At 35.2% G+C, this 25,733-nt stretch overlaps 2 long non-coding RNA genes across 3 annotated transcripts in view; both read left to right on the plus strand.

Annotated features, from left to right (window-relative positions):
- Positions 1-9,128, plus strand: part of LOC128142453 (uncharacterized) — a 45,252-nt gene extending 36,124 nt beyond the window's left edge. The window contains exon 2 of the long non-coding RNA XR_008235404.1: positions 7,619-9,128. This is a non-coding gene — a long non-coding RNA (uncharacterized LOC128142453). The remainder of the gene's footprint in view (positions 1-7,618) is intronic.
- Positions 9,129-10,462: 1,334 nt separating this feature from the next.
- Positions 10,463-25,685, plus strand: LOC128142185 (uncharacterized). Of its 2 annotated transcripts, XR_008235292.1 has the most exons (4): positions 10,463-10,900; positions 19,842-19,926; positions 20,222-20,367; positions 25,556-25,685. It is a non-coding gene; the product is annotated as an uncharacterized LOC128142185 (long non-coding RNA). The 2 variants fall into 2 exon arrangements; XR_008235291.1 differs by lacking the exon at positions 25,556-25,685 and having other exon boundaries at positions 20,222-20,636.
- The last annotated feature ends 48 nt before the right edge of the window (positions 25,686-25,733 follow it).

Consider the following 25,733-nt stretch of genomic DNA (forward strand, 5'->3'; position numbering starts at 1 on the left):
TTTCTTGGTTTTGATCTTGACATTTAAAAACTGTGAAGTTATTATGTATCATGGAAAACAGGTAAGGATATCTCCTCTCCCTCTGCCAAAGCCAAAAAGTTGTTAATAAGATGCATAGAACCTTTTCTTTTCTCTACTTAGAATTTATATCATGTTCTGTAAGCAGACAAAATAATCCCAAAATAACTTGCTTTTTCCACATTTGCAGAGCTGCATGCCTTACATTCAAAAGCAGAAAAAAAAGACATTGGGAAACACATATGCTTCACTACTATACAATATTGATAGAAAAAGTAGAATACCTTGCATGTCTGCTATCTTTACATTTCTCCTATCCTTATGAGCACTGCAGGAATCTCTCTTTTACAGCAAAGAAAATGGATTGAGAAGGCAAATACTTTCGTGTTACTTATGGTCTCAAACAGCAGGAGGTCTCCATGTGATACGACACCTGAGGGCCCTGTAAGTTCTGAGTCTATTACTAGACACCTGTCCAACTTCTTTTCCAAGAAGCATCAGGTGTATACAATGGCTGGACTAGCAGGCATGATTGGTTCTCTGCAATCATCTTTCATAGCTCTGGCTATGAAGAAGAGGCACCAATTCTCAATAAACCCTTACAGAGCAAGGTTCCCATAGGTCCCAGCAGTGTCTCTAAAAGGAGAACTCCAGGGTGCAGGCTCATTACCATATCATCCAATCTTGCAGTGCTAACTTTTTTTCCCCTCAGACCTTTATTCTTTGCAGTGCCAACTAATTCTCCAATTATCAAGCATTCTATAAGAGAAGTAATTGCAGGAGGACATCTTTTGAAGATACAACAGACTGCAGTCCAAATGTTGCATTCTTTAACCCTTCAATTCACAATGAGAGCAGCCTGTATCCTTGGCAGTTACTTAAAGCATATAATAGGTCTTTCTCAGACTGAAGACTCTCAGTTGACTGAAACCTCTACTATTGTGATTTCTGGGACTAATGAGGCTCTGCTGACTATAACACTACTTATGTTTTCTGATGTAGGATAAATTCAAAGTCAAGGAATCTCTCAAATTTTTTCAGGAAACTCAAAGCCCTGCAACGGAATCTGTATCTAAAAAGTGCCTCACAAATTGGTATGTCTAGGAGAGACTGCAGAAAAAGAGAAGTAGCATAAAAATGAATTGAATGTGTTTTTGAAGAAAATTGAAGTATTTCTTTTAATATATAACTTGATACCTTAACTAATGTTAAGCAGTCTGAAGTGGAAAAATACTAGAAACTTTGAATTCAGGTAACATAGGTGAGGATAAGGAATCTCAGGAATAGTAGAAGTATATAAATGTGATTTGAGACTCAGACTTTCTCTGTGTATTTTTATAGCTTTCAAGTGCCTTGCAATGTTAAGTAAAATAATATTGTTTCCTTTTCCAATAAAGTTCACTGACTTCTATACATATATGGCACAGTATTAGTACATATGACATTTTGGCATTTTCACAAATGTTTTCTCAGTTACATGCTATGTATTCTGTCTCTCAGATGCCAACGTATTCATGTACAAATAAACAGCAGATTATTTCAGAACAGTTGGTGAAGAGAGTTCCAGAAAAATATTAGAAAATGATTTGATATAATTGTTTGAAGGGAGATTAAATAATGTGTAAAGGACTAAGTATAGGAGAGTAGTCCAAGAAAAATGGAGCAGTTCATTGAAACATGGTTATTCCCTTTAGCTGTCCCCTAAATCTTATAAGTGGAAACAGGCAAATGCACAGAGGGGTTACTGGGAATGGAAAAATCTTGTGTTGAGAAGGAAGGACCAAAATACATAGACCAAGAAACAGAGAAAAACTATTTGATAAAGTTGAACTCATATGCTGAGTGAATTCAAGGGTAGTTTTCAATAGTAGGAAGGTAGGTTTTGTATAGCTGAGAAGATTAAGTGCAGAAAACAGTTGTGATGGTATTTAATTTCTTGTAGTGGGATAGCATTTGGAAACAGGAATGGTTTAGAGAGGCAGAGTGTGTTGTTAAAGCATTTATAGGTTATTAGATGATAAATTAAATTTGAAGGCAAGAAAATGTAATGTTTTATCAGTTAAAGTTACTGTAAAGAGGTAGTAAGGTACCTGCAAAACACTAGCTTGGCAAATACAATTTCTAAATCTTTTGTTCTTACAGAGACACCTAAAGTTTATTATCATGATTGGTACGTTATGATGCTACTTAGGAGAAAAAATTGGTCAAATTTTAAATTTCCTTCAATTAAAACAAAGTACTGCACAAATGCAAAAATGATTTTTTTGTAGTTAACATTTGAGATAACTGTATCACTAATAAGTTGGTTTTAAACTGCTTTACAAATACTAACTACTTAAGGGAGGGTGGCAGGTAAAGGGTGGAAAGAAGTGTGAGTCCTCCTGGGTATGTCTTGCTTCTGTTGTGAACAAGCAATGTTGGATAGAATTGTCCAGGCTGTCCTTTGAGCTTCAAGGTTAACTAACAACTTCTCGTAGTTAGATCCTTACTGTTTCCAAGTTAATTGGTCCACCTTCTCACATTCATACAGAAATCATGCGTCCCTGGAAAGTCAGTTCAAACTACCTGACATTAGACAATATTTTCACATGGGAAAAAAAAAGCATTTTCTTAAAAATCAAGAGACTATAACCTTAGAGAAGTGGGCCCTAAAAGTATAATCTTAAAAACTTCCTGGCTGTTTGTGTTCCCTTGCTATGATGTGAAAGAAATAGTAATTCTCTTAAGAAGCAAAATGCAATTCCTGATGGCAGTTTGCATCTGACTCTAAGTCGAAGTGTTAGATAACAGACAGGCTACGTGGATATCTTGAGAGTCTGTCACAATGTGGGGTAGTGAAGGGGTTTCTTGCAAGGAAATAAAAAGACAGTAGACTAGAATTCTCAGTTAATGTACCAGTAAAATGGACAGAAGATTCCTACTGAATGTTAAGATCATGCACATCTCTTTGTGAATGCAGGGCCTAAGTTGTATGGTCAGTAGAGCTTAGATGTAGTATAAAGTCACCCATACAAATGTGGAAAAAATTCAAATCTAGCTCTGTTTCTCAACCATAGCAGAGAGTTTAGAATTTTTTTTTAAAAGAAAGTATTCTTTAATCTAGCAAGCACCTACAGCCCTGATGTCTGTGCTTCTAGTCATTATAGAATCCTTACTCTTTTTTTTCTGAAAAGTTTATCTCTAAAGTATTTGATTTGTTTATTTCCTGCCAGGGAGGTAAACACACCTCTTTTTTTCCCTTGTAAGACCATACTAGTTGTGATGCTACAAGTATTTCCTTTAGGTTTTCTCTTTGATGATTATGGCTGTAAAGAAACTTTTTTTTTTTCTTTTTAAAAGACACCATGCCATTTTACGGAGTTATTACTATATTGTCACTGTTTTAGCTGTTATTTTTAAATTTAGAGGAAATCTGTGGGACAAATAAGAATATACAGATTTTCTCAAAAGCTACCTAGAAGAACATGGTCTAATAGAAATCCTTTTTCTGTTTAAGAAAAATGAAGAATGTAGTCTGACTTACTGGATAGTCAAAGGAAAATACAGAAAGTGACCAGCAGAAGAATAAGGGATTGCAGTCTTCCTCTTTGTGATTTTTCATTCTGCCCATCTTGATGTAGCTTGCAATTTCATGCTAAAGATTTGTAGTTAACACTGGAACTTTTCTCAGACATAAGGGAATTCCAGCAATGTTCCACAATGGAGCAGAAGAGAAATAAGATAAAATGAGTCCAAATGAAATCCATTCTCTTTTTTTTTGGCAGATTCAAACAGGAGGCAGCCCTCAGTGTGTTCATTTGAGAAGGTGTTTGCTCTCTCCCCACCTCAAAAATAAGTTTATCTGAGATTTTTTTCTAAAATGAAATGGGACTTGGGCCAATGCTCAGACATTGTATGAGATACCAGCCCTGTATAAAAAGACAGAAGATCAGATTTCTTCCATTACTACACTTTACAAAGGAAATCACAACCTTGATTTTGTACCACTGGTAACTGAACGGCAAAGAGGCATTAGAAGCATTTTGTATGTTTTCTATGCTCTCTTTTATATTTTTGAGGTGCCCTACTGCTTAATAATAACGCTGCTGCTTAGGTGAAATTCTTTCCTTAAGTCTGCATGCAACTATCTTTCTGCACTGGTATCTTTGCCATAAATAAGACAGTAAATATCCTGTAGAAAGTAGTCAAGATAGAAAATTCTCAATTTGAACTGGGACTGTTTTCATTTTTCTGACTAGCAGCTGCCATTCTCATCATGAGGTCATTAATCCAGCTGAATGGGGTGTCAGTCTACCATATTACCACTTTTATACCTTTACAAATAGATCCCCTGATAGCAGATCTGGGTTCTTAAGATCAACAGAAACTGGTTTCTGTGATCTTGTAAAAACACTAAAGAAGAATTTTCTAGCATCTGTTAGATCCTTCCACCATCTCCTTAATAAGCTTATTCCACATTCTTTTTTTGATGCTATGATTGGAGGTGGTTAAATTATTAGATTTGTTCCAGAACTCAGCAGTCAAATGGTTTCTCTATTTATCACTGCATTTTCAGTTGTCATTTACTTTAATTTTTAATAAATCACTGATTAATGTTATTTTTTCATTGTGTGCAGGAATGGGTACAACTGGGAAACTAAAATAAGAGTCAGGATTATCATAATCTATTGTTAATTAAAATTATGAAAACCATAACATATTATTATCACTGTATAAAAGGCATGGTGGTTTGGATTTTTTTTTTTTTAGAAAACAATGTAAAAACGGTGCTATCAAAGTCTTTTTGCTAATATTTTTGAAAGACATACGTTTGTGTACTGCATGTACACATACTTGTGTATGTCTGCCATTCAGACTCATTTCAACCTGACAGATGTAAAAACAGAAAAAGACAAAAAAACCCTAGTATGAACTTCATGCAATTAGAATTACAGCAAGTGTTTTATATTACAGTTATATAAGGAAGTGTGCCATTTTATAAAAGAAAACTTAGAAGGTATGAAGTTCCTCTGAGTGCATCTCTATCATTTAAAAAGCCCATTTGGTTTCTGCTGTTAGATTATAGTTTGAATTCAAAGTAGTAATTCTCCAAAGAAAGCATTAAGCTTATTTGTTCAATTCTATATCAAGATTACAATGAATGTAAATACTAAAATGAAAGAATAGCTGAAGGAGTCTGCCTACCTCCAGATTTTTCTTCTGTTTTTTTTTTCTACAATATCTCACCTTTATATATTAATACAATTAAAATAAGAATGTCAGCTCCTGCTTTGGGCCTAACTTGGCCTTTATAAACTAGCTTGACTTTTGGAATTTGTCAGTATGATTAAAAATTAGGCATTAATTTTAAAACCAATGTGAAATATTTATTTTTTCTAGGCTGCTGTTTTCCTTTTGCTCCTGAAGGCAATCTAAAAGGGGTACTGTTTGGTGTTTGTTTAGAATGCATTTATGAAAAAGAATTGGTTTTTATTCTCACAGCAAACTTCCTTGCAAGTATCAGAAAAATATCAAGGATTTAAAAAAATGAAGTGTATGCTTAAGTCTGTTGCATACAGTTCCATCCATGCTCGTATATTACAGAGGTAGTTTAATCACCCATAAGAAATTACTAGCTTCTCTGTTCATGAAGCATGACATTTCAATTGCACAGCCAATAAAAGAATTACATGAAGAGGGCTGAAATGATTTACTGTATGGAAAGCCAGAAGACCAAGGTTACCATGGTGAACTACCTTTCTGTGCATACAAGGTCAAGTGAGAGTGACCTGTCAGTGGACAACCTTCAGTGCTAACATAGTAATATATTGCACCAACAATGGTTTGTTGATCTGCTTCTTAAATAATTATAAACATTTTAATATTTGATATTTTTTCATTGCTGAATTTTTTACATGTGGACAATAATGAATACAGAAATCTTCATTTTATGCTTCAGTAATAGTAGTTTAACAGCATTAGATGAACATCTGTGTTTAGCAAATTTTTATGAATTGTAATTGTATACAGTAGTGTTTCTTTGGGTATGTTCAGAGGTTAAAAAAAGCTTACCAAGGGTTTTCAGATATTTAATCTAGTGTGTATGAGATTCTAGTTGATGCTTTTCATATTTTCTGACTCTGCATTATTGTATATTGCAGAATTCTTCTTTCAGTTCCAATGGGGCTGGAGATGGGGAAGCAGGGTGCATTGCAAATAGTCTGTGTACAAATATTGTCAAAGAAAACATACAATTATAATTAAAATGTTCAGAAAAAAGTCTGAAAAGCAGGGACTTCATCTAATGGTTCTCTGAAAAATATTTTGTTGATGCATAAAATGAGAACTATACTAATAAATGTCTCTTGAATTACATATGCTGTAAGAAAATGAAACCCTTTGGGTTATGAATCTTGGATTTAAAGAGGCAGTCATCAAATATTTAAGATGAAAATGCAGTAACACATGCTAGCTGTCATGTGTAAGTTTGGTGAATGTTATGACAAGGTTTTTAAAACATTCATAGTCAGAGTATTTTTATAAAAATGTTCATTAATTCAAACAGACATTCATATCTGGCAACCTGCATTACAATTGAGATTTCTAGATGCATGAGAAATCTTTGTAAAGCCAAGAAAATATGGGTGAAATATATAGCAATCATGTTTAAATTATACATTATAAGGCATACCTATCGGTATGTTGTCATATTATGCATTAAATTTAGTGCATAAATCAGGTTGTTATAATTCTGATGTCGCCAAAAGGCACAAAATATGACAAACAGGACTAGGCATGTAGATATTATCATACTTAATAATTCAATGAGCATTTGTTTTATGTAAATTAACTCCTGTTAATAAAAATTACACTCATTTATTACACCACTTCCATGTGATAATTAAAAAAATGTCCTTTTTCTTGAAAATCATTACAAAATGTGAATAATGCATTTGTTTAATATCTTTATAAACAAGATCCTACTGTCAGATTAGTTCTGGAAATGAAAGCGTTATTGATTTCTATAATAATTTCATAATACTGTTACATTGCAGTGCTGAAACTGCTAATCTCGTTTTTGTGGAGAACTCTATGCATTTAAAGCAGTGCTTGAACTCTCACATACAGCATAGAAACAATATTAATTTGATACAGGCTGCTATTGTTGAATCTGCAGAAAAAGTACCTTTCAAAATACGGAGAATAAAAGAGGGTGATACTTTTAACTATAGCTTTTAACACAATGAACACAACTATCTATTAAAAGTGTTGCGAAAGAATGGGTTTTTTCAACACATTCAAGCATATTGGGTGGTAGTATACCAAAATTTCAGTGTGGTTTTGATCTTCTTAATTTACGCTTGAAATATATACCAACCTAAGAAAAGTTTAGAGCTGTGTTCTTAATAAATCCCTGAAGTGTCTATGATTATGAGGGATCTCTAATAGAGGATACAATATATCACCTGACCTTGTGTCTACTTTCCCATTTAAAAAAAAAAATAAAAAAGGGAAAGAAAAAAAAGATTGGAAACTTATTATTGCCTGCTTTTAATTCCAGAATATCAGGGTTCACTGGATTTTCTTTTTTTCTCTCTTTTTTTCTCTTTTTAATAATTAGTAGGTGCAGACTTTCTTAAGACATTCGTTTGCTGATCTTACCAGACCAACAAAAGACAGGAGTGAATATGTGTGGGAAAAGATTCAAGGCAAGATCTACCTCATGCTAAAGAAATTATTCAGAGCTGAAAACATTTGTCTAAGGGCTACTAATTGAGTTAGTGAGCCAAATCATGGAGAACCTGTGGACATCTTGATAAGACACAGCACACAGGGAAGGTGAAATTCTTGAACCTAACCTGATTCCACCCTTCATCACTAGACCCAGCAAGCCTCTTGGCAGGAAATAAAAGACTTCTTATCTTCTGTTCTTTATTAAAAGTAGCTAAATAAGTACTTTAAGATACCAGGCTCAGCTGAAGTTGAGTATGCTGCTGTGAATGGTGGTCCCAACTGAGCATCATGTCAGAGCACTTCTATTCAATTGATTGTTAGTGGCAGGCTGCTAGAGCCACTACTTAGCTCTGCAAAGTGGCAGAAATCAAAGGCGGCCTTGTTGCTGTGCACAGAGAAACAGCAAATGATCCTGAAGTGCATCCTCCAGCTCCCCTGGAATGTTATGGAGCAAACATTGAAAACTGTGGGGCATGTACTCACTGGTGAAAACTCTTCCATTTGCTTGTAGGACACATCACACAAAGTTCCCGTACTTTATAAAGGAGAGCCAGTTAGACTGCCAGTTGTATGATGGCCAGATCGTTACACTACTGGGACTGTTGTCAGATTACCAAATGACTGACAAGCAATATTAGGTTTTGAATGGTGCATAGAGACTCAAAAACCAGAAACTAAAAATACACAGACTAAGAAATGCCAAATTTTTGATCTATCTCATGGCCATTGGCAACTGATAAGTGAAGTTATATTTCACGATCAGAAAAACATAGGCTAGATGGCTTAGTATTGTGTTACAACTACAATGGGAATGAATGTGTAAAACATGGAAATCCCTCTGGTGGTCAGAAACGCATAGGTTACATCTGTTGTTTACTCAAGATTGATTTAAAGAGAAATTTGTAATAGGTTTTTAAAGAGAAATTAAAAATTTGCCAGAAAAAATGAGCTCAATAAAGCAGGCATAGTGAACCTTCAGAAAGTTAACCCATGTTTTAATGCTCTAGAATATCAAGATTTTTAATTTTTGTCTCCGTTTTCAGGCTCCTTTGCTTACTGAAGGTATTAGACATTTACAATGGCTACTATGGGCATCTAATTACGTCCTGGAAATCTTCTGGAGATATTCTCATTTCTTCATTCAATATATAACAGGGCTTTTCTCCTGTCTTTGTTTCTTTGAACTGCACCTACCCAAGATGTTTAAATAGTCCATCTGATTGACACAAGACTAAGAAAAAAATGGTTTTCTAATCATTATGGACCAGGGCAATTAAATATTTGAATTAGTGCTGAATTTGATTCAGATGTCAGGCTTCCAACTGAACAACCGAGTATGGCAAAATATATTTATATTTATTAAATTAACAATAAAATTTAAGTATACTTTGTTTAGTGAGATTTTGCATTTTGATTCCACTCTCCTTCACTTTCAATTATCAAAAGTATTAGAGGTCAGATTAACTATAATGCTAAAAAAACATCAAAGTCACTGAGCACTCTTGTTTTCCTCTTTATATAGCAGTTGTCTAAGTAAGCAATTTAGGTATCTGTATTAAACTGAAAAGGTGGTGATACTAAGTAGATAAGATTTCAGTGATTTTTTTTTTTTTTTGGCCACTGAATCATTTAGAAGAATATATGAAGGTGAAGCCTCATGTATTGGAAGGGGATGTTCACTTTGCACCAAAAATGACTGGCAGCAGTGTGATGCATTACACATTATTACCTGTAGATTCTATTTTTGCATTTGGAAGCAATCCCAAATACAACTGATAATATTCAGAACTATATCTGTTTTCATAAAAGAGATTCTCAACCATTAAACATTTGTGAGGCTATTAAAATACATATTGGTCTCAAAGGACTACCTTTTTTGGAACTTATCTTCCTTTTCTGCCATTTCTAGGATTTTGCTTCTCTTTAAATACTATGAAGAGAATATGGCTTTAGTTTAATTTTTAGGATATCTTATTGTTTACTTCACAGTTTCACCATCCATGTATTTATTGGTGGAAGCTGTGACTTTTTGATCTGACAAAATATCTTTTTGTGGATTGCTTTTGTCCAATTAATACTTTTGTGCTGCTTTTGGCTGGGATAAAGTTAATTTTCTTCATAGAAGCTAGTAGGGGGCTATGTTTTGGAATTTTGCTGAAAACAGTGTTGATAACACAGGGATGTTTTCCTTACTGCTGAGCAGTGCTTACACAGCAGCAAGGCCTTTTCTGCTCCTCACCCCACCCCACCAGCGAGGAGGCTGGGGGGGCACAAGGAGTTGGGAGGCGACACAGCTGGGACAGCTGACCCCAACTGACCAAAGGCATATTCCAGACCATATGACATCATGCTCAGCATATACAGCTGGGGGAAGAAGAAGGAAGGGGGGACATTCGGAGTGATGGCGTTTGTCTTCCCAAGTCACCGTTACGCATGATGGAGCCCTGCTTTCCGGGAGATGGCTGAACACCTGCCTGCCCATGGGAAGTGGTGAATGAATTCCTTGTTTTGCTTTGCTTGCGCACACAGCTTTTGCTTTACCTATTAAACTGTCTTTATCTCAGCCCACAAGTTTTCTCACTTTTACCTTCCGATTCCCTCCCCCATCCCACTGGGTGGGGAGGAGTGAGCGAGCGGCTGCGTGGGGCTTAGTTGCTGGCTGGGGTTAAACCGCAACAACTTTGAAACTGTAAATAGCATCTAGGTAGTAGGGGTATATGCACTATAGAAATTACTAACTGAATGTGGAGGGAGTTTTCTCAGTAAGACTCTTTTTGATAATGTAATTATATTTAATACTTAAGTGCGTACAAACTATGTGCTGGTGGAAAAGAAACAAAACACAGCAACAGGCAGTAACCTTTGTTCAGCAGGAGAGAGTATAAGCACAAATCAAAGCAAGCAACAAACATAAAAACATAAATGAACAAAAATAGCATGTTAAACTGGAGATAAATCCTCCCTTCTTCTTACAGCTACATAACTGGAATTCATGGCCATGTGGAGAGAGAAAGGGAAGAGAAAGAAGAATCTTTGTACACTAAGGATCACATGCAACCCATTAAAAGTGCTACAGCTATGGCAGATCTCCTGTGTCTCTTGAGTTATATATGCAGCACTGAACATGGGAAGAAGACGGTTGCAGCCATTTAATAGTAATATATTTAAAGTAAGACGTCATCACCTATATTTAGGGGAAGATGAAACTTGAATACAGTAATACCCTCAAAAGTCAAAACTTTTGGGAAGTGTTAATTTTCTAAAGGCACTTTCTTTCTCATAATCCTTCTGTCTTTTTCTGATCTATGTGTTTTTCTCTGATTGCAGGGTTTTTTTACTACAGATCTCCTGAATTGGCAGTACATATAATGGTAATACTTCATACAGCTTCCAAAGATTTGGCAAAGACTTCTGAATAAGTATTTTCAGTTAAATGTGTATGCACTTTATAAAGTGTATTTAGTGGATAGATGTTGCATTCTATAACAACATCTAATACTTATCATAAGGGTCTTTCTTTGTGAATGTCATTGTTGTTTTCATTATGAAGAAGGCTTTTTTTAAAAAAAAAAAAAAAAAAAAAGAATGTTCCAGACCATTTCTCATTTTGAATTCTCTTCCTTGGAAAGCTGCAGGTGCATGTTCATAATTTGACAGTGCTGCATTATGGATTAGCTAGTGAAGGCTATTGTACAGTGAGCTCTGCAGTCATCTCATTGACTTCCTTGAAGTCCAAGCATGTAATCTCTGTGACACCAACATTGCTGCCAAACTCATGTTTAAGTGGTGCAGCTAACCAAGTTTTTGAAAGAATTGTATTTAAAAATACAGAAAGGCATGAACACTGAATTCTGCAAAAAGAAATTTTATAAATAGGATGTGTTTTATAATTCCGAAGGCTATAAAGAAAATAATTGAGCAGCACTGATTCGGTTTTTCTTGTACTGTGTAAACAAAAACTTATTTTAGCTATTAATGCATTAGTAGTATATTCATATTATACTCTGATGACCTATATGTGAAGAATTAACTTGATGCAGTTTAAAATGCCTAAAAGATTAAGCCTCTGAAATATTTTTAATAGAAAAAGCTTAACTATAACTAAAATAAGAGTAATCTGTGCAATAAATTATTTAAATACATAAATTAGTTGCATAATTTGGGGGAGGAGGGTTGCTTAAGTTGAGAAGATAAAATTCTAGAAAAGTATTTAAATCTAAATATAAAATCAAGGTCTATTTAAATGTAGATTTTGCATTTCCAAAGATGACTCTGTTATATATGGACAGAGTAGGAACGTATTGTTTTGCCGGCACAGATTTAGTAGGTAGATGAAGGAGTCTGTATCCTTCCAACTCTCCTCTGTTAGCACAACCTGGTCATGTGACATAACAGTAATGTGATGCAAAGGGTCCTTCTGCTTAAGTTCCTAGCTACAGGAGCTGAATCAGGTAATGAGTAAGCTACATACAAGTACCTAATTCCACTTAGAGAACTGTGCAGTTGACTTTGCTTTTCTCTAAATTTTATAATCCAAATTATGATTTTATCTTCAAGAGAGAAACTATCTTAGCAAACTTCAGATGGAAGCAATTTGAAGCCGTAAATTTAGAAAGAGAAGTGGATTATAAAATAACAGTAGGGAAGGGGCTTGTCTGTCAAGTATGGATGTAAAGAAGAGATGAGTTTATAATTGAAGGAGAAAGGAAGCAAACTGTAACCTAAAGAAAATGGAGCTTCACATAGACCCTTGAATGGCTGAGATATAGTATATCCCCACTCAAGTACCTTTTCCGCTGACACTTTCTACCTACTTTGTATCCCTTCTTTGTCCAACTTTTCCACACCTTCACCCTAAATGTCAGTTTTCCTTAGGTGTATCTTTTACCTTCTAAATTCCCCCCAAATCTCTGTGTTTACATATCTGTCTTTGAGTCTGTGAGTGCCAGTTCTTTTTCTATCCTTGTCTTCCACCTCTTGTTTTATTAGTGCTTATTTTGCATCCCAGGTAACCTTGCTTTTCATCATATTATTTCTACACCAAATGCTTTGGTTGCCCTTAGTGCTCACCTTTATATTCACTTTCACAAGTCCCCTTGTATTCGTTCATAAACATGAAGAAAAACCGTCAGTGAAAAGCTCATCAAAAGCAAAGATCAAAATCCCTGGATGTAGTAGAATTGAACTTTTAAAGGTTTTATTTATTGACATAGTTATTTATTTAGTCAGTTTCATTGTGGGCTTTTTCTGTGTTTGTGGACTTTGCCCTTTCCTGCTTACAAAAAAAAAATCATTTTTACTTCTATACAAAAAAGTACACAAGTCCTCATGTTTGTGTCTTATTCTTTTGACTTCTGTTTATTTATCCTTAGCTTTTATGCTATTAATATTGATATTGATAACTTACTGTTGATTCATTTAACATCTTTTCCTGGCTTATAAACAGAGTTTTTCTGAAGTTTAGAGTTAATCAGTAATGGATCAGGATCCCTTTTGTAGACGGGTCCAGTTACAAATATTGAAACCAATATGTAAACTAGGTCCTATTTCATTTCATGTTAGTTAAGCTGGTTTGTATTTTGGGATTCACTCCTATATTAGCAGCAAAATGCAGAAAATAAAAATGTATTAATGAACAGCAGAGGCTGAACTAGGATACATGTTTCATATACTTGAGCTGTTTGCTTTTTCTGATATTTGTTTCAATCTGCGTATCTGTACATTCAAGAATATATAGATTTTGGAAAGCACACCTGGATTTACAGCTCATCTTTTGAATCCATGTTCCTTTCTTAGAAAAAGTTTATTTGAATTGCATTGCTGGCATTGTGTCCTTAAGCAGTTCAGATATGGTTACCCTTAGTGACACGCTTACTGCATTCCCATACACAGAATGACTTTCAGCCTAAGAAGCATTTGTAAGACTACTCCTACCAAAACCAAAATGATCAATTGTTTTATACTAGAGCAGTTTTCAGCTTCATTTCTTTCTTCAAGTCAGCTGAGGGGTATTTCTGCATTACCAGAAGATGCCATTTCAGTTTACATCTTAAACTATGCTTTGTCCCCAGATGATGTTGTAAAATGAATTGCATTCAGGCAGAGGCTTCTCAAGCACAACTGCTTCATTTAGCAGCAGCATATAAGTATTCAACTCCCAATCCCTGGAGTTCTCCCTTTGCTAACAGTTAGAGCGTCAGACTTAAACTGGCAAGCTGTTTTGGAGAATGCGTTTTTTCTGAGCCAATTAACTTATATTGTGAAATATACAATACAATACAACAGCTTTTTTCTGTTTTAAACAAGGTAGCCAAGAAACCTAAAGAAATCAGAAAAAGTCTTTTGTCAGCTTCTGAGATAAGACTAAAATGTTAAATTCAGGGTTTCTCTGAGACTTCTGGTAATTTCAAATGGAGCATAAATTCCTGTCTTCAGCTGTTTGTCTTCCAGAAGTTTTCTAACAAGCTTAATCACACTTAATCCTTCAAATTCTGTAGACTATACTAGAAAAGGAAGAGAAAATTGCATACTGATGCAAACTTCTGTAAAATTCTACCATTACAGAAATCTTAATGTGAGGACTCAGAATTGATATACTGTGCACTAAATTTTCAAAAAAGCAGACTATAAAGTTCTTATTTTATCTGAGTGCTTTCCAGGTATTCATGGATACTGTTACACAAGAGCTCTCTCATCTAGGGAAATCTTGTCAGGAATTTATTGATAAGGAAGAAAGGCATAAAACAATTAATTACATGCTCAAGAAAACCAGGCTCTGTGACAGAAGTGAATTCTGCTTCTCTGTCTTAAGAGGACCAGTGTTTCCTCCTGGACTTGGCTGGATTTGTAATGAGGTGTACCTACATGATTTTGTAAACTCCTTATTTTGTTCTGTTTTCTGTAAACGCCTCATTTTGTTCTCGTTCTCTGTCCTGAGAAGACTCAAGGAAGAACTTAACTATGCTAACTGAAGTAGTTAACTACACCAGTCAGAGATTAGAGTTGTATTCTCAGTTTGTTTTGAGATAGTAGAAGATATCTGGTAAGGAGTTGAAGACAGATTAAAAGAAGACATTCACGGGATCAAGAAAGCCTCGCTGAAAAACTGGAAGCTGATGATAGTAATTAATTTTTAAAATATCAATATTTCTTGACATAAGTAATTTTACTTACCATTGTCTGGTCTTGTACAGTATCTCCCTTATGAAAGTGTATCGAGAAAGGATACTTTCACAAATATCTCCTAACTTTTCAGTCTTTCAGTTTGGTTGTGTCATGCATGCAGTGGGAATTGCATGGATGGCTGATCATCTTTAAGTTTTTCATATTTTAGAGCTGTTAGGAAAACAGAAAAAATCAGTGTCATCCATGGATTGTTATATTCTGGTGAATTGTATTTTTAAGTTCTGATGGGAAAAAAAGCTAAGCCAAATTCTTTCTTTTTTTTTTTTTTTTTTTTTTTTGAGGAATCCCGGAATATAATGATGAACAATGTATTTTATGTCCTTCTCTTTAGGGCTTATTTTTGCCACCTGTTTTATTCACTGTGATGTGCAAGAAGGCCATGTGCCTTCAGTAAGAAGGCATAACCCAGTCTATGCTATTTCCTTGTTGATTGTTTGTGATCTAATATCAGTTCAGTGCTAGTTATTTTTCCGATTTATAGAGACCAGCATGAAATACAGGCATCTTAAGCTCATTTTAGGCTAGAGAAATGTGTATAAAGAGAAAGTACCTTTGAAGCCTATCCAATAAAATGTATTCATCCTCAGCTAAGACCACAGTCTTTTCATTTGCAGGGTGGCAGAGGGGCTGCCCTGCTCTTAAGGCAAGAAAATTCAGGAGTAGCCAAAATTCTTTTTCATTTGCAGTTGTTTTTTTCTGTTGTAGCTTTAGCTGTTGATGTTACATTTCCATCCCATCACTAAACATTAGAAAACTGCTTTAATTTTTGCAATACCCATTGATGGTATGTTCAGGATGTTGTGCCACTGTAGACATCTTTCTGTTTTCTGTAAGAAAGGAGACTGCATTATACATACCTTACTTATACTAGTGGTGGAGGCCACTGATGATTCCTACATTTATAAACCTTTGGAGAATTTAAACCTATACACCTCATAAGAGTCTTCTTCAGTGACTGTATTTTGATATCAGAGGAGAAAGAAGTTAGCAAACCATTTTGGATATAAGAAAGCTAAAACTTTATATCTTCCAGTTCATGGTCAAGAAGTTAAAACTAACCAAAATTCTTTCTATTGAGAATAAAAACTAACATAGGATATAAAATTAGAATATAAAAACAGTAAAGAGAAAAGTGAAAGAATAAAAAATACAGAAAAAACCCCTATGAAATATTGAAAACTGTTTTACAGCTCTTGGTCTCTAAAGTGTCTTTTTTCATATATTCAGTTGTTCTCAGCAGGGATCATTATCATTTCAAGGTCTTTCATTTTAGTCTTCCTTTATGCTGTTAGTTTTCAACAAGACATTAACAATAATTACCCGTGAACACTGACATATAAAGATGTCCCTTGATGCCTATCCAAATGAGTGGTCAATAAAGAGATTAACAGAGTAGTACTCACTGTACACACACCTCTGTAGAAGGCTAAGGTTCTTTTTAAGCATCTAGGTGTGAAGTTGAATGTTCAAAGTCAAGTTGTATGTCTTTGCAGATCACAGAGTTTGTTGAAGTGACTGAAGAGTCAATAGTTATTAGAGCTTCTTTGCTTGTAGAAATGTTCTGTTCTGCCAAATGCAGTTGCTCAATTGACCTTTTGGCCAACAACTACAATTAAAAGGTGCATCTCCTGCACAAGACAGATGAGAACGTAGTCTTCTATGCTAACAATAATAGAAACAAGTTTCTTGCAGATCAGTTCACAGCTTTGTGTGCTCTTCTGACTTACTTTTTCCCTTTAGGTTCCCACAATTTTGAGTCATCTGCCTAAACTGATAAGAGTCCATTCTCACTCAACTCTTTTAAGGTCCACTCAAGGTCTGTTTTAATCTACCACTCTTCTATTGGTCAGGCTTCTGCTTTTCTCTCAGCCTGCAGTTCAGACATTTCTGAAGGAGTATTTTAAAATTATCAGCCTTTAAAGACCCTACGGTCCTGTGGGATTTAAAATTAGAACTATATATATTAATGAGTCTTGTTTTGAAATATTAAGTACCTGTTTATTTCTTCCTTTAGCTATGAAAGCTGCTTTCATCTTGCCATTACTGGTGCTAAGAGGAGGACAAATTCAACTATATGAAGGATGACCCTTCTTGCATCTGGTTTTCAGAGGGAGAATCTCACTTCTAATATGCCAAAATTTCTCTCTTTTTGTCTGTAATGGTTAAATTAAACTTCCAGTTTTCCTTCCTGAACTTGAGACTTCTGAAATAAGCATTTACCTTTCATATGTTCAAAGTCAAGAACATTGTTGATATTCACAGGTCCACAGACATCAGGAAATTTCCTATGCTGTTCATTTTCCAAATTTAGCCATTTCTACTCAATGGCTGTCCAAATGGATAGTGGCGTGAACTGAGTTTTGCTATGAAACTGCTGAAATGGATCCCCTAATAAAATCAGGGCATAATCCACCAGAGGTCAGGCAATATTACTGGCACTGTTGGGAAAATTTTTCTTCATTTTCTGTCATACCATCACCAAATGCAATATTATTTTGGGTTGCTGAGGGCCAGTATGTTTCTACATTTGCTGATTGCTGTAAGTTCTTCAACACTGCCCCGCTAGGTAGTTGATAAAGCATTTTCTTGGAGTTATCTGAAGTGTGAATGTACATTTGGACTATCAATAGAAGAAAGAGAAGTTACATACCTGTAAAGAAAAATGTTTGAGATTTTGGGTCAAAAGGTACAAGTTTTCTGGCTGCTTTTCTCTTTCAAAGCTCTTTGATGTTTCTATAAGTACATTTTTTTAGATGAACAGGAATAGAAATGCTGTTACTTTATATAGCTATATGCTGGGCATGAGCAATTGTAGAATATGAATTCATCCTATGTGAGTAGGAAAAGGAAAAGAAGGCTGTTTTCAAGTAACAAAGTGTAAGTGCAAGCTTTATGTTAGTGTACATATGGTCATTTCAAGAGCTCTCATTTCTTTAAATACTGCTCTTATTGCTGATGAGGCTCAATATTTTTTGGCTAAGTTATCTTCAAGTTTAATATGTGTCTTTGGATTTTGAGAATTATGTTATGAGGAAGGGTTGCACGTGTTGAGTTATGCACATGCACTTGTTGCACCTGAACAGTCAGCATGGGCATCATGATTACTAATCTCATTGCCTTCTATGTTGGAATGATTGGTTATGTGGGCCAGAGAGCCTGTAACGTAATATAACTCAACTTTAGCAAGATTTTTAACATCCTTTTCAACAGTATTTTTATTTATAAGCTGAGATGAATGTGTTGGATGAATGGGTTGGTAGATGGACTGAAAAATGAGCAGGCGTTTGGACTCGGAGGATAGTAATTAATGGCTCAGCTTCTAGATGACAACCAGTCAATACTGCAGTCTTTCTTATTCAGTTATTTTCATCAATGATCAGAGTGACGAGATAGAATGGACCCTCAGCAAATTTGCACATGAGGCTAAATTGGGAAGGGAACATTAAGTGACATGCTGGACAGAAAAATGTTGACAAACTTAGGGGTTGGGGCAACAGAAACCTAATAAAGTTTAAAAGGAGAAGTGCAAAGTCCTGCACTTCAGACAGAATAACCAAGTGCATCAGTACAGCCTGTAGTAGCAGCTCTGCTGAAAGGAGAGGTTATAATGGATTGCAAGCTGAGTATGAACGGAATGCTATCATCACAAATAAGGCAAACTGGGCTACATTGGAAGGAGTGTGGAGAATATATCAAAGGAAGTTATTATTCCTTTATACTTCACACTGAGGGGGCTGTAACTGGAGTATTTTGTTCATATTGGCCGTACAGTTCAAGAAAGATGTTGAAAAACTGGAAAGGGTCCTAAAGAGGGCTATCAAAAGTATAATGTGGTTAGAGACCTGGAGCACATGATCTTCAATGAGAGGTGGCTTAGCTTGGCAAAAGAAAGGCTAAAGAGACATTTAATAGCAGTGAAATTTGAAGGTAAACAACAAGGGTGATGGAGCTAACTGTTCTTAGTAATGGCATTTGGTATAATAAAAGGCAAAAGCCACAAGTTTCAGCTTCAGCATGGATATTAGAAAAAGTGCTTCACCAGGAGGGTCATGCAGCACTGGAACAGTTTATGAAGCTGGGTGATGGAATTTCCATCCTTGGGGTGTTTTGAAACTTGTCTAGACAAAACCAAAGCTGACCCAATCTAGTATTGGTTGTGTTCCTACTTTGAGTGAGATGTTCAACTAGATGACCTCTAGACATCCCTTGTAATCAACATTTCTATGATTCTATGCCTTGTACTACTGGATACGTGCATAATTCAGTTGTCCTTGTACTCCAGATTGGGTGAAAAAATGCAGTCAGGGACTGTGACCACTGTGTTTATTACACATGTAGGCATGATAGTATAGGAATTCAATGATTATTTCCTTTTCTTCCTGTGAGCATCGGCAGATTTACATATGGAGACAAGAAAAGCTTTACTGTCATAATCCCTAAACAGTAGCAAGAAACATGTTTTGTTATCTTCATTTCCTGGGATTCCTAATAATGTTTGTATAAATTAAAAACTGTTAATAGCAGAACACTGTAATTGATTAGCTTCTCTATGTTTACAGCGCTCTTTAATTGCTTCAAAATGCTATTTGTCAGCTTCATGTTCTATTGACAATGTTATCGATTTATCCGATTTGGGCTTTGTCTTGTCTCTCGTACATAAAACTCACATATGCAGTTCAAATGGGAAATGACTCTATTGATTTCCTTAACTTGAGCCCAAATGCTAAAGATTTTTGGATAAGCTTTCTCATTACTTAAGCCAAAATCAATAAGAGAGAGCATCTTTTAATGAAAGAGCAGTTTGAGCAACGTACTTCAGAAATGGGGTCCTGTTCATCCTTTGCTTTACAAATCGATCTCCTTGGTTCCTTAAGTGAGGTCCAATTGGTTGACATTGTGGTTTGTCTTTGTGTGTAAACCTGCAGCTTCAGAAAAGAGAAGATGGGCTACAGTCACAGCAGAAGGAAACACTTCCTCTGCGACAGAAAAAAAGATGATCTTCTTATTGAGGTACCACACTATATGTTGTAAGTGTGTTCTGTAAAATTCTGGCTTTTTATGGCCTTTTTTAACTACATGATTTATGGGAAAAATAATATGCTTTTCAGTCCTATCTCTTTGTCTATTATTATTCCTTTGTGTGTTGTTATTACACTATTTAAAAATATTACATACTTAAAGATACAAGTAGTTAATTTGGAACTATCACCTTCTTTTATGATTTTTCTGCATAAAATACTATCACAGACTACAATCCAATCATATTGCTTTGTTAACCTGTTAATTTGTTCTGGTTTTATTTCAGCTCTAGCCTCAGGAAATTAGACTTAGTGGCTCCAGACTAAGCTGTGTAAAGTGAAATCTGAGATAAAAAATGGAGCACTGAAGTTGAAGAGCTACAGAATGAACTGGGTATATCCAGCTAGTTATATGGGCAGGCCAAATGTTCAGGTACTGTACTAAGATATCATTAACTGCCCTGAACTACATAAATTAAGCTGATTATGCCTTCACTTAATTAACTGAGAATGACCTATTGATGTATAGGCAGAGCAAGATAGAGACTACATGCTGCACTGTACTAAATTTATAGGTTTTCAATTAGTTCTACTATTGACTGAGACTACTTAGAAAAGGAGTTTACTTTTATGTTTTGTAGCAGGTTTTTAAATTAGTAAGTTATTTGAAAATGTTCTGTTTGTATGCTCTCAAATTATTTGAAAAATGATCCAGTGAAAATTGTTTATTCATCTAAATCTATAATTTTTGCCTCATGGCTGATTAACACATATACAGTATTTGTCTTTGAAATTGCTCTTATGACTTATTATAAGTATTGATTAATCATCTCCAAAATACTAGTCATCTCCAAATTTTAGTCATAATAGTTTTAGAAATTAATTATAAAATTATTTGTTTAAAAGAATACTTTAAAGAAATGCAAGGAAAATTGCCACAAAAATCTGATCACTTTATTATAAACTGAGTTACATATTTTCTTTCAAAAAAAAGTACATTGGCTGTCATTTTAGTTAAGCTCCATTTGAAAAAGAAGTTTCTACAGTCTTACGTACATTACCTGATAGCAATTTACTAAGTGTATTAAATAATCTCAGTAATATATTTACAGATTTTGTTCAAAGGAAAATGTGCATTTGTCTAATGTAGGGATTATTATTATGCAGAACTACAGAGTCAATTAGTATTTAGTTACAAATTTACTTCTGCTGTAAACATGCTTTGAAAAAATCATGCAGTTAGAAACCAAAGATAGGAAAAAAATATAGCTATTAATTAGTAATACTACTGCAAATTTTGGGGAAAAGTAATAAGCTTTAAAATGTTAGCATGTAATAGTAGAACTGTTACATCAGGCTGATGAATCTTGTATAATGTTTCTATTTTAAAAGAGATTTATTTTAAACATAAAGAAAATAATAAAAAAACCTACAGATAAGATTGTTTATTAATATACCAAGAAAAATAGAACATCATGTGTGCTTAGCAAAAAAGACCCTGACTACTCATGTTTGAGTCCCTGAACCAAATTTTCTTTAGCTCATTCTTAGTATAAATTTTGGGGGTAAGGTACCTGCTCTATGGATTTTAATTGTCCAAGATACATTTCTATGACCAAAGTTAATCTAAAATCTGCGTTTTTTCAAAAATGGTACACTAAATGGAAGGATATGTACAGTCTTATCATCCCCTGGGACTAGGTTGCTGTCTTTATTCATGTAGTTCTCTTTAAGCTTGTAAAAAATTTCAAATTGTATATACATAGATTATAATATGTAACTATATTTTTATAAGATTAATTTTCGGCTTTTAAAATGGTAATGATTCTTTGATTTGAGTTTTTCATCTTGATGCATGCCTATGATATTCAGTTACCTTATGCCACAGCATTCGTCTGAGGATTTATGGTTAAACTTGCCCTTTGTAATTCAGTGATCACCTTATTAAAATACTTCCTGAGGTTTTCCCAGCCTATATTGAAGATGACTACATTGTCTACATATGCAGCACTTACTTTGACTTCAAATGTGGTCCATAAGCCTTTGGTACGTACTGGTCATACATGGAACACAAAACGCATTGTGGTTAATTGATATAGGTCCTTGACTTCACTACAGTTAGACTACAGTGGCAGCCCCAACATCTGGTGCTCAGCTGCTGTCCAGCTGCTTTGACTATCACTGACTGACCAAGCAAGTCTCTGTTTTGTCCCCCTTATTGACACGTGCATTAACACGTGCAACTTGTTATTCTCCTATATGATAATTTCCATAACTGTTTTGTTGACTTGTTTACTGATTCATTTATTGTGTTATTGGTAAATGGCTTATGAGTTCTACCACTCGCCTAACACCTGTTTTATCTGCATTCTTCACCAGTTAATTTATATTCACTTCTTGTACCTCAGATCTTTCCCTCTTAGAGCATCTTTCTCCCTTTATCCTCTCCCTGTTAACATTTGTCCAGGCCTTTGCCTCCTTTTCTCTCTCCTGTTTCTCATTCCCATTTCTAATTATCTGACTCATTTTTTAAGCCTCATATCTATGACTTAGATCTGTTTCTGTAGGAGGTCTTACTCTGTGGATTCTTCATATACAAGATGGTCAGAAATGACACTTTTCTGCTATGCTATTTTTCTCTCCCTTTTCTCTTTTAATTGATTTGAAGCAGTTCATTCACCTCACCCATCTTGTTTCTTTTCCCTGGCGTCACAAACTCTTGCCACCCGCTCACAGCCTTAAGCTATCCACACTGTTTACTTCCTTAGCTTCTTTTCCCAGTTACCTGAGAAATCTCTCCAAATGCTCATGACTGTCATCCCTTTTCTTTTCTCATTTACTACCATAATCTCACTGAGCAAACATTTCCAACTAAAGTAGTAAGATCGTTTTCCTGTTCCATCATTTGGACCATGCCACTTTCTATTCTTCTCATTTTCTGTCTCATGAAATTAAAAATATTTTCCTTAACCTTCATGGGTTTTTTCTCATTTCTGACACTTGTCTTTTGCTATGTCACTTTCTATGTCACGTATTTCAAATTCCTCCTTTTTCCAGTGATGTCAGAGTGAAATAGCAATTTATTTGTCTGCTCCTTCACTGGCTGTCTTTATACTTTCTTCTGTTAGAATCCTGAAGCGTGCTGTATTCTTCTTGGATTCATCTTTTTCTTAAACTTTTTCCTGTTAGTCCACCTTACAGTGATCTTTAAATAAATTTGCCAGTCAGTGATTGCAAAATTTTGCATCAGTGGAAGAAAGCTGATGAATGACCCTTTCCTCTCACTCTTGTCTCCCTGACAAGAATTTAGACTTTTGCATAGTGTGTGACCATCATGTTTTACAGCTCGCATATTCACGTTGTCATATTTTAATTACTGTGTTCAGTTCTCTCTTCTTCCTATTTATCACACTCACTTATGGTTAACTTCAAATTGGATTACAGATTAATTAGGTCAAGAATCATGCCTACTTTTGTGATTTTTTTATTGGTCCAGCATAACAGGCTGCACTTTTATTTATAAATGTAACAGTAGTAGGGTCTGCTGGTTGTAGGGATTCTCGTGCTACCTGTACTTCCCCCAGTAATTCTCAGGAATGGTTCAGGAGTTTGTATGGGCATAAGCTCATTTCCAGTAGGCAGTCTACATGTTTTATACCATGGATGCTGGCTGATCCATGATCATTGGCCTCAGCGACAAAGAGTAGTTCCTGGCACGTTTAATTTACTGGCATGGATGTAGTCTGTCTTGATCTTGATTGACTTTTGATCACTTCCTTTGCACAAAAAATAGTAGTTCCACTAACAATTGCAACAATTTAGGCTGAGAGAAGATGAAATTGAATTTGTAATATTATTTTCATAAACTGAGAATAGGTCTGACCATAAGCCATCTTAAATGATTAACAAGTTTCTCTATGTGTAGCACATGAAGTATATATTTTTCAGAGAATGATACGTAATTATTTCTGCCTAGATTTTTGCATGCCTGTCAGAAATGGAGGACTGCTTCCAAAATCCCTTTTCAAGCACAGTTTTGACATGTAAGCTAAGGTCATCAGAATTCTGTAGTTGCCCTTGAAGGATATTTCAGCATCACAGGAAGTGATGGGTGTAGGCTTTCAAACTGAATAACAAACATATCATTCCTTCATTCTGACAAAACTCTTAGAGCTGTATCACCCTGCATCCTAGGTTGTAGTTCTTGGGCTGTAGATTTCTTGAAGAGGTGCACTACAGAAACTCAACTTTTCAGGTTGCAGCTCATTACATCTGTTGTCTGTTCCTGAATGTTTCTGTCAGTTAGGTAAGAGATAAGGAAATATGACAATGAAAAAAAATGCTCACTGGAAAATGCAACAAAGGAAACTATTTATGCCTTTTACTTTAATACTCTCTTCTTCAGTTGTCTACCCTTAAATCTTGCTTTTGCCCCACAGATGGATGTGTTGCCATGTATATTACCCTTTTATCACCGTATTTCTCTCTTTCCGAAAACTTTTGCTGTAACTTTGGATAGCTACTCTTCAGCCCAGAGTTTGACTCTGCAACAAAGTATTGTGAACATGTCCAGGGCTTTATGATCTTCTTCCTAACCTCCCTTTGAAACAGTTGCTTCATGTCTAATATGAGATGCCTAAGGCATCAGTTTATGCACTTCTACACAACAAACTCTCTATTTCTCTACGGCTGTTTTCTTTACATTGTTTTTTTTTATTTATTTAATGTATCTTCCAAGCATTTTTCTTAAATGAGATAATACAGGTATAGTTGGACCTTATCCCTAATGGGTATGTATGATTTCCTCCCAGAGAAGTGAGCAGTTTGCCTGGGAGGTTTTCCCTCAGATATGCTGCAAATGTTCTCCTAAAATTCTCCAGCAAGAAACCAGCCGAAAAAACCTGAAATACCTCTGCTTTGTGAAGAGCTGAACAAGATTTCACACCGTCATTTGAACTCTCAATTTGCATTTCACTGATGGGGTTTTTCTACTAACTAGCTGTTGAATGCTATATTATATCATGATTTTACATGAGTAGCATCCTTTGAATGCTTGTCCATCTATATATTCACACTCTGTGAATTTGCATTGCAGGCACATTGACTTAGGAGTACTCAGTGGTTCTGTCTAATCTTTCAAATTATACAAAATAATAAAAGTTAATGACTAGCACACAGATTTTTTTTCTTAGCAATTCAGAAGTATCTGAGAGAGATTTTGAAAAGGGGAGGAAGAAAAATGTGGGTAGTGAGTTTATAAATAAGCAACACAATTGAAGAGCTATAATAACTGAAAAGTATCCTTCTCTTTCAAGTGCAGCGTCTTCACAGATATGTTCACGTGGTGGATTGTTCTTAGCAATACATTTCCTTTGTAGTGAAAGTTACCTGGAAATGGATCTTGAAATCTTCTTAGAAAAGCAGAACCATAGGACAGCTCTAGGAAATGCATCCTTTGAATGTCGTATCTTGGCAGAGTAACTGGTGAAACTGAATATGCGGTTCCAAGTTACAGCTCTGCCAGTCTCTGTAATGCTGGCAGCCTTCAGTGAAGCCGCTATTGTGGTTAGCATTGTGGCAGATTTCTCTTACAGCAAATCATCATGTTTTCTGTTGTTCAGTTGGACAATATCTACCTAGAGACGTCCATGTCCTTTGAACTCCCTTAATGGAAAACAGAAAAGAAAGGTATGATTGTCCAAAGGATACAAAGTCACTTTGGCCTTCCAGGCATTGGACCAAGAGGATAAAAAGGTAAATGGTAAGTTGCTCTCTTGACTCAAACTGAATTCCAATAAA

Source organism: Harpia harpyja, chromosome 5 (assembly GCF_026419915.1).
Source record: "Harpia harpyja isolate bHarHar1 chromosome 5, bHarHar1 primary haplotype, whole genome shotgun sequence".
Taxonomy (NCBI): Eukaryota; Metazoa; Chordata; class Aves; order Accipitriformes; family Accipitridae; genus Harpia; species Harpia harpyja.